General features: G+C 52.3%; 1 protein-coding gene across 5 annotated transcripts in view; it reads right to left on the reverse strand.

The window, feature by feature from the left end:
• The window catches only part of Gli2 (GLI family zinc finger 2), a 232,933-nt gene that overhangs the window by 38,975 nt on the left and 179,326 nt on the right, over window positions 1-14,632 (reverse strand). The window lies entirely within an intron of this gene.

The raw sequence follows: 14,632 nt of genomic DNA on the forward strand, positions 1-14,632 counted from the left end.
AGAGAGAGAGAGAGAGAGAGAGAGAGAGAGAGTTTGTGGGGCTGGATAAACCACTTCAAACTGAGTTTTTCTGTCCTAGGCAACTTCCAGGGCTTGTCAAGGGAGGCCTTCACTGTTACAGCCTCCCCCTGCCCAGTGACCCCTGGTGTGGCAACTCTGAAAGGCAGACCTGAGCCCCAATTCCTCGGGCCTGCAGGGCTGGGGCCATAATGTCAGTGCTGGGCCACAGGGAATAAAGACAGAAAAAAGAAATGTACCAATAAACTCAATGAGGTAAAAAAAAGACAGGGAAAAGGGAAGGGGGGCAGGACAAAGCATAGGGAGGCGTTACTGGACACTTCCACAGGAACGTTTCCAGTGCTGACCAAGTCGTCAACATGGCCGATCATCCATGTGCAAGGCATCCAACAAGCCTGCAAGGTTGGTTGGATTATTCCATTTTAAAGATGAGAAAACTGAGGCTCAGAGAAGTCACATGTCTTGCCTAAGGTCAAAGAGCTGGAACAGGAGGCACTGTCTCTCCCTCTGTGAAGTCAGACTGAGCAGAGACCTTGCTAATGGTTCCTAAGATGCAGGCTACTGCTTGCCTCCTCCTTTCTGTCTGCCTCACAAAAATCTCTGCCAGGTAGTCCTTCTGCGACGTCACTCAGCTAGTTCCCAGGCTGACCTGGGATGCTGGGGGCTGAGGGTGCACTGAGCACATGGCAGACAGAGCCTGTACTTTGCAGTCAGACAGATGAGGGCCTCGGTGGTGGCTTTGCTGCCGCCATGGCTTCGGTGCCACCTGCCCCTGAGCCCCAGTGTCCCTTGCCTGTAGGCCAGGACAGCTGTGAGATGGATGAGCCAGGCAGGAAAAGTGTGCAGGGTAGCTAGCGCCAGGCACTTACTGGGTGCTCGACACTACTTCCCTCGCTCAGATTTAAGAGCTGTACAAGTGGAATCAGCAGAGTGAGGTGGACCCCGCCCTCCCTCCCTCCCTCCCAGCGTCACATACCAGCCCCCTCCCCACATGCTGCCACAGGGGTTTTGGCAGGAGACAAAAGGAGAGGCCAGAGTGATGGGAACCGACATGGCCACATGCAGCTCAGCACCAACCGGCTGGGCCTGAGAGAGCACGCCCAGCACCTTGGAGAGGGCCCATCCATGGTGGTGGGGTCCCCTAGAGGGCTGCAGGGATGAGTCAGGCTTGGATGGACAGGGAGAAGAGGGGTGTCTGACCTGTCCTGCAGCACAGCACAGCTGAGCTAGGGTACAGGGGCAAGAAGCGACATGCTCTTTAGTGCAGTGTCGGGGGGTGGTGTGCAGGGATTGGCCCCTGCGCCCCACCCACGGTGCCTGTTTGGGGAAGCTGAACAATTTGGAGCTGAGGCTGCTGACTCACCTAGACTCGACATGAGCCACCCAGGGTGGGATCTGCCACTCAAGGGATGGGAGCCAGGAGGAAGGACTCACCTCTTAGCCGCTGAAAGATGCCTTTGTTCTGCACAGGTCAGGAAGGCCAGAGACAGGTAGGAGTGGGCCCTTTGTGTCCCACTTCACAAAAAGATCTATTAATACCCAAAGTGACCATGGCATGTCCATGGTGAGGTAATGGCAGCAGTCACTGGCACAGTAGGAACCAGGTGGCTCCAGACTGGTCTAGGGGCTGCTGCTGTTGCTGCTGAAAATGGGGAGCTCCAGTCACTTAGGGCTTATGTGCCTTACTTCGGGCCTGGCTCTTGGGTGACGTGTGGCCTCAGTGGCAGGTGGAGAGAAACTGCAGTCCTACATATCCAGCACTTGTGTGCCACTTCTCTAGTCCAGGGCACTTGCTGGGGTCATTCCCCACAGCTCAACCCCTGGTCAACTGAACCTCTAGTGACACTCTTCTCATCTGTATCCTTTTCCAGTTTACCTCTGTTTCTCCTCAGAGGCCCCCTGGCCAAGGAGCCTCCTGACTCCAGGTCAAGGTCAGGCATCTCATGAGCTAGTCCTATGGAAGGTGACTCCTCCCCTGGACCCTGCACTTATGGCTCAGCTGATGACCAGCTGTTCTCGGGGATGAACTCACAGACAGGCATGAGTTCACCTGTGGCCTGTCTTCCCAGTGGACAGGCCGCCCCAGGAGCAGCTGGGGGACAGCTGCTTCCACTTACACCACTTGTCCAGCACCAGCCCTATGCCCACTACAAGAACAGAGCACATTCAGTATGTCTAAGGAATGGATGGGTGAATGAACAAATACATGAGTGGATGAATGGATGGACAGATAGATGGGTGGGTTGGTAGGTAAATGGATGGATGGACAGACAGACAGATGTGCAGATAGGTGATGCATGGATGGATGGATGGATGGAAGGGTGGGTAAAGGAGAGAGTGACTAGTGATAACACAAGCCTGGTAGCAGAATACCTGGTTCCCTCTCATTCAGCTCATCTCTTTCCTAGCTGTGATGCTGGGAGCAAACCATGTCCTCAACCTGTCTCACTGTCTGCCAAGAGCTATGGTGATAGCAGTCTTACAGATCTGTCATAAGGAAAGACACATGCAGAGAGAAGGCACGTGTGGGAGGCTAATACCTCCCAAAGACTAAGCCCTTGTCCTACACACTGGACCCTGTGAATGACTGTATGTAGAAAAAAGGGACTTGGCAGATGTGAGCCAGGTGAGGACCTTAAGATGATCAGGTTACAGATTGTCTGGGTGTGCTCTAAATGTCATCATGGGGACCTTATAGGTGAGATGCAGAGGGGCAGATGGCACCAAGAGGAAAGGCTCGTGTCATGGAGATGGAGATGACAGTGTGGGTATGAGGCTAGGAGTGCTGGGAACCACCAGAGGAGGTGAGGAAGGGTTTCTCACCCCAGAACTCCCTGGGTGATGTAACCCCGACACCTTGATTTCTGTTCAGTAACAATGATTTCAGACTTCTGACCTCCAAGGCTGGGAAAGGATCAATTTCCATTGTTATGAGTCCTGAATTCATGATAACTTGTTGCCGCAGCTCTGATAACCAAGGTGACATGCAATGCATACTGTACTGGTGCACAGTCAGCCTCAGGAGGTGGCAGGCATCACTGTTATTTCTGTCTCCTTTCTTCTGTGTCTGTAAACTCCCAGAGAGCACAGCTTGCGTGTTATTTCCTGGAATAACCCAGGCCTGGGTGGGTGCTCCCTTCTGGCAGGCAGACAGGGAAGGTCTCCCTTCTGCTCTCTGCTGGGTGCTCTTGGCAGCAGAGGGCCTCTGAGCCCTACATTCCAATCTCCATGCTCACAGGGCTCCCAAGCGTGCCTTCTCACCGCCACCAGGATTACACGGTCCCTGCCTCCCCATAGCCGGAATCCACCCAGCACACAGCCCTGACATGCCAAGGCCTCTGCCCTGGAGACACTGGCTTGCGTGCACGAGCCCTGCCTTTGGGCCCCGATGCCTACCACCCACCAGGATCACAGCACTGTGCGGTGGGTCAGTGGTGTGCGGAAGTGGGGAGTCTCTGCCCTCCAGCTCGTGCTGAGCTGCTCGGGGCTGGTACCACTTTCACAGCACAGTGGCAGTACCTGCTCTTAGAACCACTTTGCAGACCCAGTGGCCTCCCAGAAAGGGAGCTGAGTTCTGCAACACTCAGCCTTGCTGCCTCTGCCCCTCTCCAGCCCCAAGCTAAGACTTCTCTTGTCAGTCAGGGTGGGCAGGTGGGGTATCTGCTCTCACCAGCACATCTCTGCACAGTGAGGCCTGCACCTGCTGACCCAGGCCCTACCAACAAACAGAAACCGCTCTGTGAGGCTCCACTGCATGGAATTCAGTGTCTTCTCCTATGTCTTCTTGTGTTAGTTTTCCCGTGAAACCATACATGGGCAAGCTCACTCGCTGTGTTTTCCACACATCCATTTCAAAAGTTCCAGAAATTCAGTCTTTTCCAAGATATTCTCAGGGGCTGCATTTTCAGAGATGGACAGAGTATCCTTTGGAAAACATGGGGCCACTTCCCGCCCAGTTCATCTTAGTGCCCCTCTGCAGTCCCCGGGGATCTGGCAGCAGTCTGTCCTGAAGAAGGCTCTGCTATACAGGCACTGACCTCGGTGTCCAGTCTTGCTCCCATGGCCAAGCACCACTCCCTTTAGTCTGTGTTCACTGCCCATGGCCACTGATGACACTGGGTAGGGAGCTAGGCATTCAACGAAGTTTCAGCCAGGACCCTGAACCCAGGTGGGCGTAATCTCAGCAGAGTGCATGAATGTGGGAATCACTAGGCCAGGGATGGCGAACCTTTCAGTGCTTTTAATGATACAAACAGCCCGCCATAGCACACATGCCATAGGCTCACCACCACTGCACTAGGCTGTCCGGCCACTGCTGTAGGGACCATGCAGGACCTCAGGGGTCACAAAGGGAGAGAAAATACTGACTGCAGCCAGCAAGTAGTATGCAAAGTGCTGGGGGGAAGAGGGCTGGCAGGGGAAGAATGTATCTGCTCTGCTGGGGCAATCAAAGAGGGCTTTCTGCTGGAGGCAGCATCCGAGACAGTCTACTGTTGCACATAAACGGTACAGGCCTGGCATTCTGAGGCAGGAGAATCTCTGAGAAGAGAGCAGGTCACGTCAGGGATTATCCAGGGCAGTCTGGGGGACCGGGGTCTGACCTGCCAGCCGGGTGGGAGGAGAGCATGGGGGAAAGGCGCAGGGGAAATGCCCGCAACGTAAGCCATGTTTCAAGAGAAGCTTCTTCTCTTCCAGACTTGCTAACAGAGTAGGGAAGAGACCAGAAAGGATGCTTGCCACACACATCACTAGCCATGGAACCAGCGGCCATAATATACAAAATGCTGATTGAAATCAACAGGAAAAGGACAGCTCCCTAGAAAGGCGGGCAAAGTAGCTGAGTAGGCATTTCATGAGAGGGAAACATCAGTGGTCAATAAACACATGAGTGGACAAATGGAAACACTGACGACGTCACCCCGGTGACAATGAACAGCAAACCAAGCTCTCAAACAGCTGCAGGGAATGTGTTGGCAAAACCACCCACAAAGCCTGGCAACATCCGGGAGGTTAGGATGACTCATCAGATCTGTTCCCAGACAGATACTTATGCTAAACAACCCGCCGCAGCAGGAGCCCAGTAGATGGCACAAGGGCGTGCGCTCCAATGGTAATGTTCAGAAGGACGAAGACCCAGCCGCAGCCCAAATGCCTGTCAGCACAGAGGAAGTGAATCAAAAGCCCCAAGTGCTTAAGGGTGAACCTCCAGAAGGTAACAGCCAGTGTAGAAAGCAAGTTCCCAAAGAACACACCTGCCCAACTCTGTATAAAGCCCAACTGAGCAAAACTGAAACCATCCATTGTTAGAGGAATAAGATGTGAGGTAAAAATTGTTATAGATGTAAGGGGCTGATAACCTGGAAATCCTAGAGAACCATGAGGTTGAAAGGGGGGACCCTGGGCAGCAGAGCAGAGGCACCTGTGACCTCAAAGTGCTGGCTTGTCCCCAGTCCCTAGGCCAGGCAGGATACCAGGGCACATGTGGGCACCGTGACTTGTCTATTTAAAGCATGCTTGTATTACTCTTCTGTATGCCCTCAATATTTAGCAGGACAACACTCTGTAAAAAAAGATCCTGGTCTCTGGTGGAGGTTGGCTGAGTGGTTGGGAGTTCCGGAGTATGGTGGGAGTGCACAACTAATACGAGCTGCTGGAAAGCGTTTCGGGTCTCTGTGGTTGTCTTCTGGTCGCCAGTGAGCCCATCTTGGCCACAACACATCTGCTGCTCGGGCTCCCTCCCAGAGAGCCCGGGCCCTGTCCACCAGGCCTGCTGTACAGCAGACACACGTCCAATCGGGCCGGCCCTTGCTCGCCCGTGCTTACAGACCCACACACTCCAGCTTCCACCCGGCACCCCTTCCACAGAGCCCTAATAGAGAAATCAGTGTTTTCAGCTGACAAAGAACAGATTTCTTACTAAGTAAACACTGATGTTTTGGTAGGGAAATTAGGTTATAAAATTTCGCCTACAAAGGAGGCCATCCAGATGGACTTGGTTAAGGTCTGGCCACACAGTCAATGGCAGCCCATTATCACAACTGCCCTTTCAGGGTAGGACAGGAAGGTTATCAGCTCTTTCAAATTTAAAAATCCCAAGGCATAAAAGACAAGAGGGACCCATACCAGGGAGACTGCTTTCTCCTGGCAAAGTGATGAGTGGGAAGGGGTGGGGATGGGAAGGGTGGGAGTTGCTGTGGCCTTGGACTTGCTCCATCTGCCCTGTAGGCCCTGGAACGCTGCTGGGCTGATCCCGAGGAGCCTGTCAGGACCAGGTCCTCTCCAGGTGACCTGTGTATGTGGGCGCTGAGCACTGCCGAGCTGAACCTTCCAGAAAGCCTTGGGTGGGAGGAGGAGGCAGCTGTCTGGGGAGAGGAGAGTGAGGAAGAGGGGGAGGCTTTCGGGAAAGGAAAGGCCTCATTAGATTTGAAGGGGCCTGGGTTTAAACCACGAGAAACGCCTGTGTGGATGGTGGGCTAGACGCAGGGCAACTCCTCCAGGGGAGAATTCTTCAATTCAGCCCAGCCCGACAAAGTGCTGTGTGGAATTTCCTCTCCTGCATGCCTGTCAAGACTGGATGGATAATCCCAAATAGCTTAGATAAACCTCCTCTCTGAGGTAGGGGTGCTGCAGACGTGTCCATTAGTGTATGTTCTGAAGTCCCCTTCCTCCTTATAGATGTGGGTGTCTCAGAGACCTCTCACTGGAACAGGGGTGACCCCAAGAAGCCGGGGGCGGCCCTCTGGGCTGATAAACGCTTCTGTTCCTGGTTTTTCTTGCTCTGGGTTCCCCAGCACCTCCAGAAGGCCACTCTGTAACTTCCCAATTTTGCCCCCTTTTAACCAGACCAGGAAAGCTCTGTGGGGAACAAGACTGTCCCGTCCTGAGCCCGTGTCCTCAGCCCCTGGCACAAGGCTGGTATGTCACAGGCACTGGGTGAGCGTCCCCCTGCTGAGGGAAGCAACAACATCATTCTTTCTACAGCAGTGGTCTTCAGTCTTTTGGGCACTAGGGGCCAGTTTTATTGGAGACAGTTTTTCCATGGATGGGAGAGATGGTTTTGGGATGATTGTAAGGATCACAGAATCTAAATCCCGGCCCACAGTTCTCACAAGGGTCCATGCTCCTGTGAAACTCCATTGCCACCAAGAATCTGACAGGAAGTGGAGCTCAAATGGTGACAGAGGGGCTGTAAATACAGGTGAAGTTTCATCTGCTCCAAGCTTGTATCCAGGATCTACACCACTTGCCCACCGCACTCATCCTGCTGTAAGGCCTGGTTCCTAATGGGCCACAGCCCTGGGGTTGGAGACTCCTGTTCTACACCATCAGGGCAACAAGGCTGGCTGTGGGCATGGTCCTGGGCCTTTTCAAAGCACAAGAGTTCAGGGGCAGGCATGGCCTGGACGTTTGTCAGTGTGTACTGACGAAGGCTGGCAGGGTGACTCCAGGGGACTGCACGTAAGACACAGATGAATCCAGCAACAATGAACTGAACTGAAAAAGTGAACGCACTCTGGGTATTAACACTGTGCAGTCTAGGAGGAGTCTTTACCTCAAGGCCAATCGATCTACTCAGCAATGCCTGAAATTTTACTGATTAATTTCCTTGGGTTGGTGATTTTTCTCTTTCCATGCTCAAACACAGGCCTAACATATGAAGCCATGAGAACAGTAGTGAGACTCCTTCCTCTCTGAGGACAATCAGGGCACAGGAAAAATCTTAGGTTTGAGGCTCAGGTCTCACTTGGACATGGAGTGATCTCGGGGAGCTATTGTAACCTCCAGTGTCCTCCTCTATGAGCAAGAAGGACACTGCCCACACTTTAGGGAGCTGTGAGGACTGAATGGGACACTATCGGCCCAGCATCCTGCATCAGAACCGAATGTGCACGCCATTCCCCATACTCCGTGTAAGCGGCTGTCTGCTACTGAAACTCGGAGACAGTCAACCGAGGAGGAAAGGTGTATTTCAGTTCAGTGTCAGCAGCTTCTGTCCATGTTTGGATCGGAACATCAGGGTAGGTTGTGTAGAAGAGGAGATATGCTTGCTTCATGGGGGCTGAGAAGCAAAGCCAGGGACCAAAGGGGCTGGGGTCCCAAAGTCCTCTCCAGAGGCATCAATCCCTCCCTTCCTCTCTGCCTGCCTCCCTCCCTCCCTCCATCGCCTCCTAATGGCACCATCAGCTGGCCACCAAGCCTTCATCATACCTCCGGCCTTTTGGGACACCCCAGATCCTCACTGCAGCACATCGTATGTGACTGGCTTACCCACACAGCAATTCCACAAGGGGCACTTACCATATCCCCGTTTCAAAGACAGGGAAATGGAGGCTCATGGGGATGATTCAGCCAGCACAAGGTTATAACGGGAATAAATGGTACAGATAGGATTTGAAGATCAGCCCCACCCAGTTCTGCCTCCAGCCTGCAGGTACAGGATAGGAAATGTCCACGAGAGCCCCAAGAGAAGCAGAGGGACGAGAGGGCCACTTCCTCTCCCTGCAGGACTTCCAGCTGCAGCCTTTCACATAGCTGTGCACACACTCTCCTCCCCAGCGCAGAGCCCCCGCCATCCCGCGGCACGTCCAGATTCGCCTGCCTCTGCTCTTAGCTGACCACACCGGCCCTCCGAAGTCTGGAGCGAGGCAGCTCCCCTTCCGGAGGGCTGGTGTGCAGCAAAGATCAAAGACTAGGCCAGCTTATCAGACACATTCCTCATTAAACTTTTATGGGCCACATTTCATTATAAATGAGTGTCTGTCCCACGCAGCCGCGTGTGTTCCTGATGCTTGGAATCTGAAACTCTCAGAGCTGGGAGAGAGGGCAGTCAGGGTGGCCCTCTACAGCCACAATGCCCAGGGTTCAAATCCTAGCTATGCTACCTACTAGGAAAGCACTGCTGGACAGAAAGTCAGCCTTTGCTTCCTCAGTTTCCCCATTAGGAACAGGGAGTCATAGTACTGCCTTCCTTGCAGAGTGGTGCTGTGTCCGAGCCAAGGAGGCAGGGCACAGGGTCATGTTTTTGCTCCTCGGCTGGCCTGACCAAACTGGGCTTAGACTGGGGAGGGAGCCTGCCAAGTGGGGTCTTTCAGGGTCATCCCCTCCACAGTGAGCCAAGGTGTCCCTCGGCCTTCGGCAGCCCCCAAGAGGAGGGCGTGCTGCCCACACTCAGCCTAGACCTGGCCCTCTGCACTCCCGCTCTGCCTGCTGTTCACTGTTCTGAGGAAGTGGTTAGACACTACAGGTTTTAAGAGAGGTTTCTCAGAGATAGGATGGCGATGTGGATGGACCCATGGGAGGAAGAGGCATGAGGTCCCTGGTGGGCTACCTGGCATCTCAGGCTAGGAGGTGGCAGACATGCCCTTCTCCTCCATCTGTCCACAGGGCTCTGAAAAGCAGTATGCAGGTTTGCTGGAGGAGGAGGAGGCTTCTCAAGAAACACAAAGCCAACCCTCCATGAGTCGTGAACTGGGTGTTAAGCCAGGAATTAAGAAGATCTCCAAATTTCTTCCTGCCCAACCAAATGCCCTCAGTAAATGGCTGAAGACAGAGTCATGAGGGCCCAGGACAATGTTAGTAAGTCAAGGACTCAGCGGTGACTATGTTTACTACTCTCACAGCACTCGGTGCAATCTTTATGGGACACCGAACTTGAAAAAAATCCTTTTTAGGTGGGCAAAGCAGTATGGCCTATAGTGATCTCCACACTGTAGCCTATAGGTGCCTCTAAATAAGCGGGTCCTCAGCCCTTAAAATAATCTGAAAGAACTGGAACTTCTTAGGCCAGGATCCACGAATGGCATCTTTAAGGCTCACCCAGGCTGTTCAGATCTATAGCCAAATTTGGGAGCTGCTGCACAGAATAGTTTCTATAAGCAGGAGGCAGCTGGAATTGGTTTTCTTAGAAGTCCCAGGGGTGGGAGGGAAGAGCTGCACCCACCAAGGAACCCTGAGTTGAAGGTCCATCTAGCTTCCTGAACCAGGAGTGTGACTTCTCCCTACTTCCAGGTCACTCGTTAGTCCTAGCCTAAGTCAGCCTGGGTTCTTCATGCCAAAGAAATGGAGGTCTCTCACTGGGGACCCTGCCTTGCCATGCTCAACCATGTTCCCCACAACACCTTGGCAAGCCTATATCTAAGACAAGCCCGGAGTGGTCCCATGTGTTACTTTCTCCCATTAGCACCTAATTAGACTATGGAGGTGCTGCAGGTGGTGCTTGACCACATTTGTAGCTGGCCTTTCCTCCTTGCCTTTGTTACAGACTCTTGGACACTCAGCAACATGTACCCACAGGATTCACAAGAGATCCCTGACACACCTGTCACCTCCATCACAGACCAAACATGCAGTACCATGAGTCTTCCGCCAGTACCACTTTCTTTTCTGGAGCCACATGGGCATCGGGAAGCTATGTGAGCCCTGTTGTGGGCTTGTATCTTAAGGCAACTGGGAAGTGACTCTCTGCAGAGGTGCAGGGTGTGGATGTGTAGGTGAAGCCATCCAGCTGGGGTAGGCTACATGGTGTCCCACACTGAACTCCATGCCCTGCCTCTACCTTATGTGCAGTCAGCCTGGCACTGTGCCACTTGTGTCAGAGCCACTGGGACACAGTAGCAGGTCTAGTTACTATGTTTCCCATGCATCCCCTAACACTCCTGCAGTTCCCTGAAAATATGTCGACCTTGCCTTCTTCTCCTAGGTGGCAAAGGACAAAATCCAAATTCCTCCACTGGTAGAAGGCTCCCTTTCTCTTACCTTAACAGCACCTTTTCAGCTCCATTTCCCACCTTCCAATGGCACTGGGACACTGGAAGTCCAACTGGGACAGTGTCCTTTTCTGAGGATGTGCCACAGCCTTCCACACATGTGCCTTGGCCTGCAATGAACTGCCTTCCTAGACAGATAACAATAGCTAACATTGTCTGAATGCTTCCGAAGGATTCTAAATGCATTAACCACATTGTCCTCTTTGTTATCACATAACTCTGATGACTGTGTTCTCTGGAATATCTTATAGGCAGCTCCTTTTCAGATGTGAAAACTGAGGTTTGTTGATTCACATCAATCAGCTCTCCCACAGCTGGCAGGTGCAGCTCGGGGTTCAAGTGCAGGCAGCACGGTAGGGCTGAAACAACGGCAGCTCTTCGACTACTGTACCCTGACCGCAGTACCCCTGGGAGTGGGGGACATCGGGGATGTTAGTCCTGGAGCCTGGAAATGCCAGGAGCTCTACCCTGGAGCTGTCAGGAGAGGGCAGGGGGCAGGGGCGGGGGCACTCATCAGCAAGCCATGCAACACGGCCCTGTGACTCAAGCTGCAGGCACAGGCTCAGACTCTGCTGACGGGAGACTGCACCACACCTCATTTGCTGTGCAACATTTGTGTAATGAGACACATTTGGTGCCGGCAAGGAGCAGGCTACAATGAGGGCTTGATGGATCGGGGTGCTCCACCAGGCTCCAACCACATTAATCACAGACGCCACAGCCACAGCGCCATTTTTTTTCGGAGGTTTTGTCCTGGTTCCCACTGAGTACAGATGGAGGAGCAGGGATTTCCAGAGCGCAAGGCCATCCCAGAAGCCCCTGCCACGCCCTACCTTAGCCTGGGTGGGAGCTGACTGTCCTGAGGACAGTGTGGAGAGCTGCTGAAGCCCACCCAAGCAGGACACTGCTCTGTGACTCCATGCTGCCGCCTTTCAGTGAGGACTGAGCAAATGAGCCTCTTCTTGCCTAGGAAGAACAATTATGCCTGAGACCCTGGCCTCCTCAGCCGCCACAGAAGCCAGCCGGTCCACCTTGGCGGAGTGATCTACAGAAGCCACTGGGCCTCTCTGAGCATCCGTGTCTATATCTGCAAGCCCAAGCCTACCCATCTCCCAGGGCAGTCAGGAAGGGTTACTGACAGAGCACCGGGCCCCAGGTGGACCAGAGCCAACTGTCAACATGCCTCGTAGTCTACTGGGAGAAGCCACACTCCTTATGGGGGCTTGGTGATCCCAAGTGAGCGGAATATGGCTGCCAAGGAAGGTCTCATCCTAATCCCTGGAACCTGTGAGTGTTATTTTCATGGCAAAGGCACACTGCAAAGGTGGTTAGGTTCAGAATCTGAAGATAGAGAGATGATCCTAGATAGCTGGTTGAGCTCTAAAAGCAGTCTTGGGTGTCCTGATAAGAAAGAGGCAGAGAGAAGGGAAACTGCTCCAGAAGTAGAAGGCTGTGATGTGCAGACAGAAACAGGGAGTGAAGGCAGTGTGATATGAGGCTGGGCTTGCAAACCAAAGCATGTAGGAGGCATCCAGGAGCTGGAAAAGTCAGAGAAACAGATTTTTCCCTGGGACCTCCAGAAGGAACTGGCCCTACCAACACACCGATTTTGGCTTGTAAGACTTAGTTGATTTCTAGCCTCCAGAACTCGATTAGAATAACTTTGTATTGTTTTATGCCATCAAATCGGTGGTCATTTGTTATAGCAGCTAGAAAAAATGAGCACTGCCTTTCAGGTATCCAGTCTAGAAAAAGCACCATGCCAGCCAGTGAGGGACAAGGCCATTTCTATAGGATACTCACCTACTGCCTGTGCAGGGAGTATTACGTGGCAAGCTTGTACCCAGGATCTACTCCCCTGAACCAGCCACCACTTCCCAGGAGCAGGAAATCAGAGCACCAACCCCTTCCAAGTAGAAACTGTGCTCCCTTGATGCATGGGGATTCTTGGATGCCATCAATTTAGCAATTTTCAGGTAGCACAACTAGTTCCAAATATATGCACCTTTCTTCACTGAGCTGCCAGGGATGTAGTCTCAGCTATCTACAACAGGAGATCCCCGGAGGCAAGCAGAGGGCGGAAGTGGCCCATCACATAGCTGCTGCAGCAGATAGTATTTGTGCAAGAACCGGGTACATGCTTCGGAAGGCAAGAGAAAGATCCCAACATGTCACACGGACCAAGAAGACAACTTGAAGGAACTCTCAATGGCCAAATCTGGGATGATTTGACTAGCAGGACAAAACAATGATAGCAATACCGTGTAACCCATAGAATAACGTGAATTTCCATATATCAAATAAATACTGAACCAAATAAGCAAATTGCTCATGGGAGAAGGGAGAGTATTTCATTTCAGTAGAAATCCAGTCAATGCACATGGAAAGAATGCTGGAAATAGACAATTGACATTTGGCAAACATTAGTAATTATGGTTTCTGGCAAAAGTCATCGATGGCTGTTTAAATTAATAGGTGATATTATGATGAAAAACAGGATGTTCATGTATTTGCAAAGTATTGCCCAGCCAGGTACTTAATAATTACAAAAGGAACAACTTTAAAAGGAGAATACCAGCAGACACCATCTTAACATTTTCAGTGTCTTCTGATACAAGGCACTGGAAAGCAAACAGCATCACATTTACAGTATTATTCCCCAGAATGCACAATCGAAATGTAATTATGAAGCAACAGTAGGCAAATCTGAACCAAGCGGCATTTCAAGTGGCAACTGTTCGTGCAGTAACTGACCAGTATTCTTCAAACTGTCAAGGTCATAAAAGCCAAAGAGACACTGAGGACCTGCCCTGGATTAAAGATGACTGAGGATGTGTAACAGTCAAATGCAATGTGAGAACCTGAGCCATGGAAAAAAGATAGTAGCAAGGAAACGACTGACCACACTTGAATAAAGTGTGTGGGCCAGTTCGCAGCGTTGTGCCGGTCTTTGGTTATGGCAGATATTAATATGCGAAGAACTGAGTAAAGGTAGAAAGGAAATCTTTTATGATTTTTGCAATTGCTTTTGCATGTCTACATGAATCTCAAAGTAAAACATATAAGAAGTAAAAAGTATTTTAAAGGAGAAAATAAAGTCCCAGGTTTGTTCTATCTTGGGGAGGTCATAGGTTTCCCGAAACAGGCACCATCTGAGGGGTGGCTGGGACACTTCCAGACACAATGCTTTGAATGCCGGGAGTGCTTAGCAGATGCCTCCTGACTTCATTCCAGCAGTGGGGTTGGTCTCCACAGGGGAGTGCACGGAGAGAGCTCTCCAGTCGCCGAGCATCGATTGTGCACCTTTTATGTGTCAGCTGATGGAGATGCAGAAATTCAAGGGGAAGCTGCAGGGAGACAGGCCCTGAAAGAGCTTATTCTGGGGCAAAGGTGTGGTGGGAATCTCAGGGTGGGGGACCCGGTGTCTTCAGGAGGAGCTGCTCCTGGGCTGTTACTGAGAGACAGCCAAGTGGTAGGGACACTCTGGGAGGTTGGGGAGGCAGCAGGAGTGTATTACAGAGGCAGGGGACGAGGTGGCATGTGCCGGAAGCACAGGCAGCAACTTGGCACAAGCAGGTGAGTGGCTGGAGAGTGTAAGAGTAAAGGGGATGGGCGGGAGGGGCCTGGGGACTGCTGGCCTTCATGGAGGCCACCTCTCAGGTAGGTGTGAGGGCCACAGAGAGGTTGGGATGGGGAGAAGGTTAAGGCCTGACTCTGGCAGAAGAATAGTGGGGTAGTAGGGGCTGAGCCTTGAGTTATAACATCAGCCAGGGACTCAGAGGCCCCAGGTGAGAGCAGAGAAGGACACTGCCGGTTGCCACACCTCTGTATCTTAAGTGGAGAACAGG

This window comes from Fukomys damarensis, unplaced genomic scaffold, assembly GCF_012274545.1.
Source record: "Fukomys damarensis isolate Sample0158 unplaced genomic scaffold, DMR_v1.0_HiC HiC_scaffold_29, whole genome shotgun sequence".
In the NCBI taxonomy this organism is placed as follows: domain Eukaryota; kingdom Metazoa; phylum Chordata; class Mammalia; order Rodentia; family Bathyergidae; genus Fukomys; species Fukomys damarensis.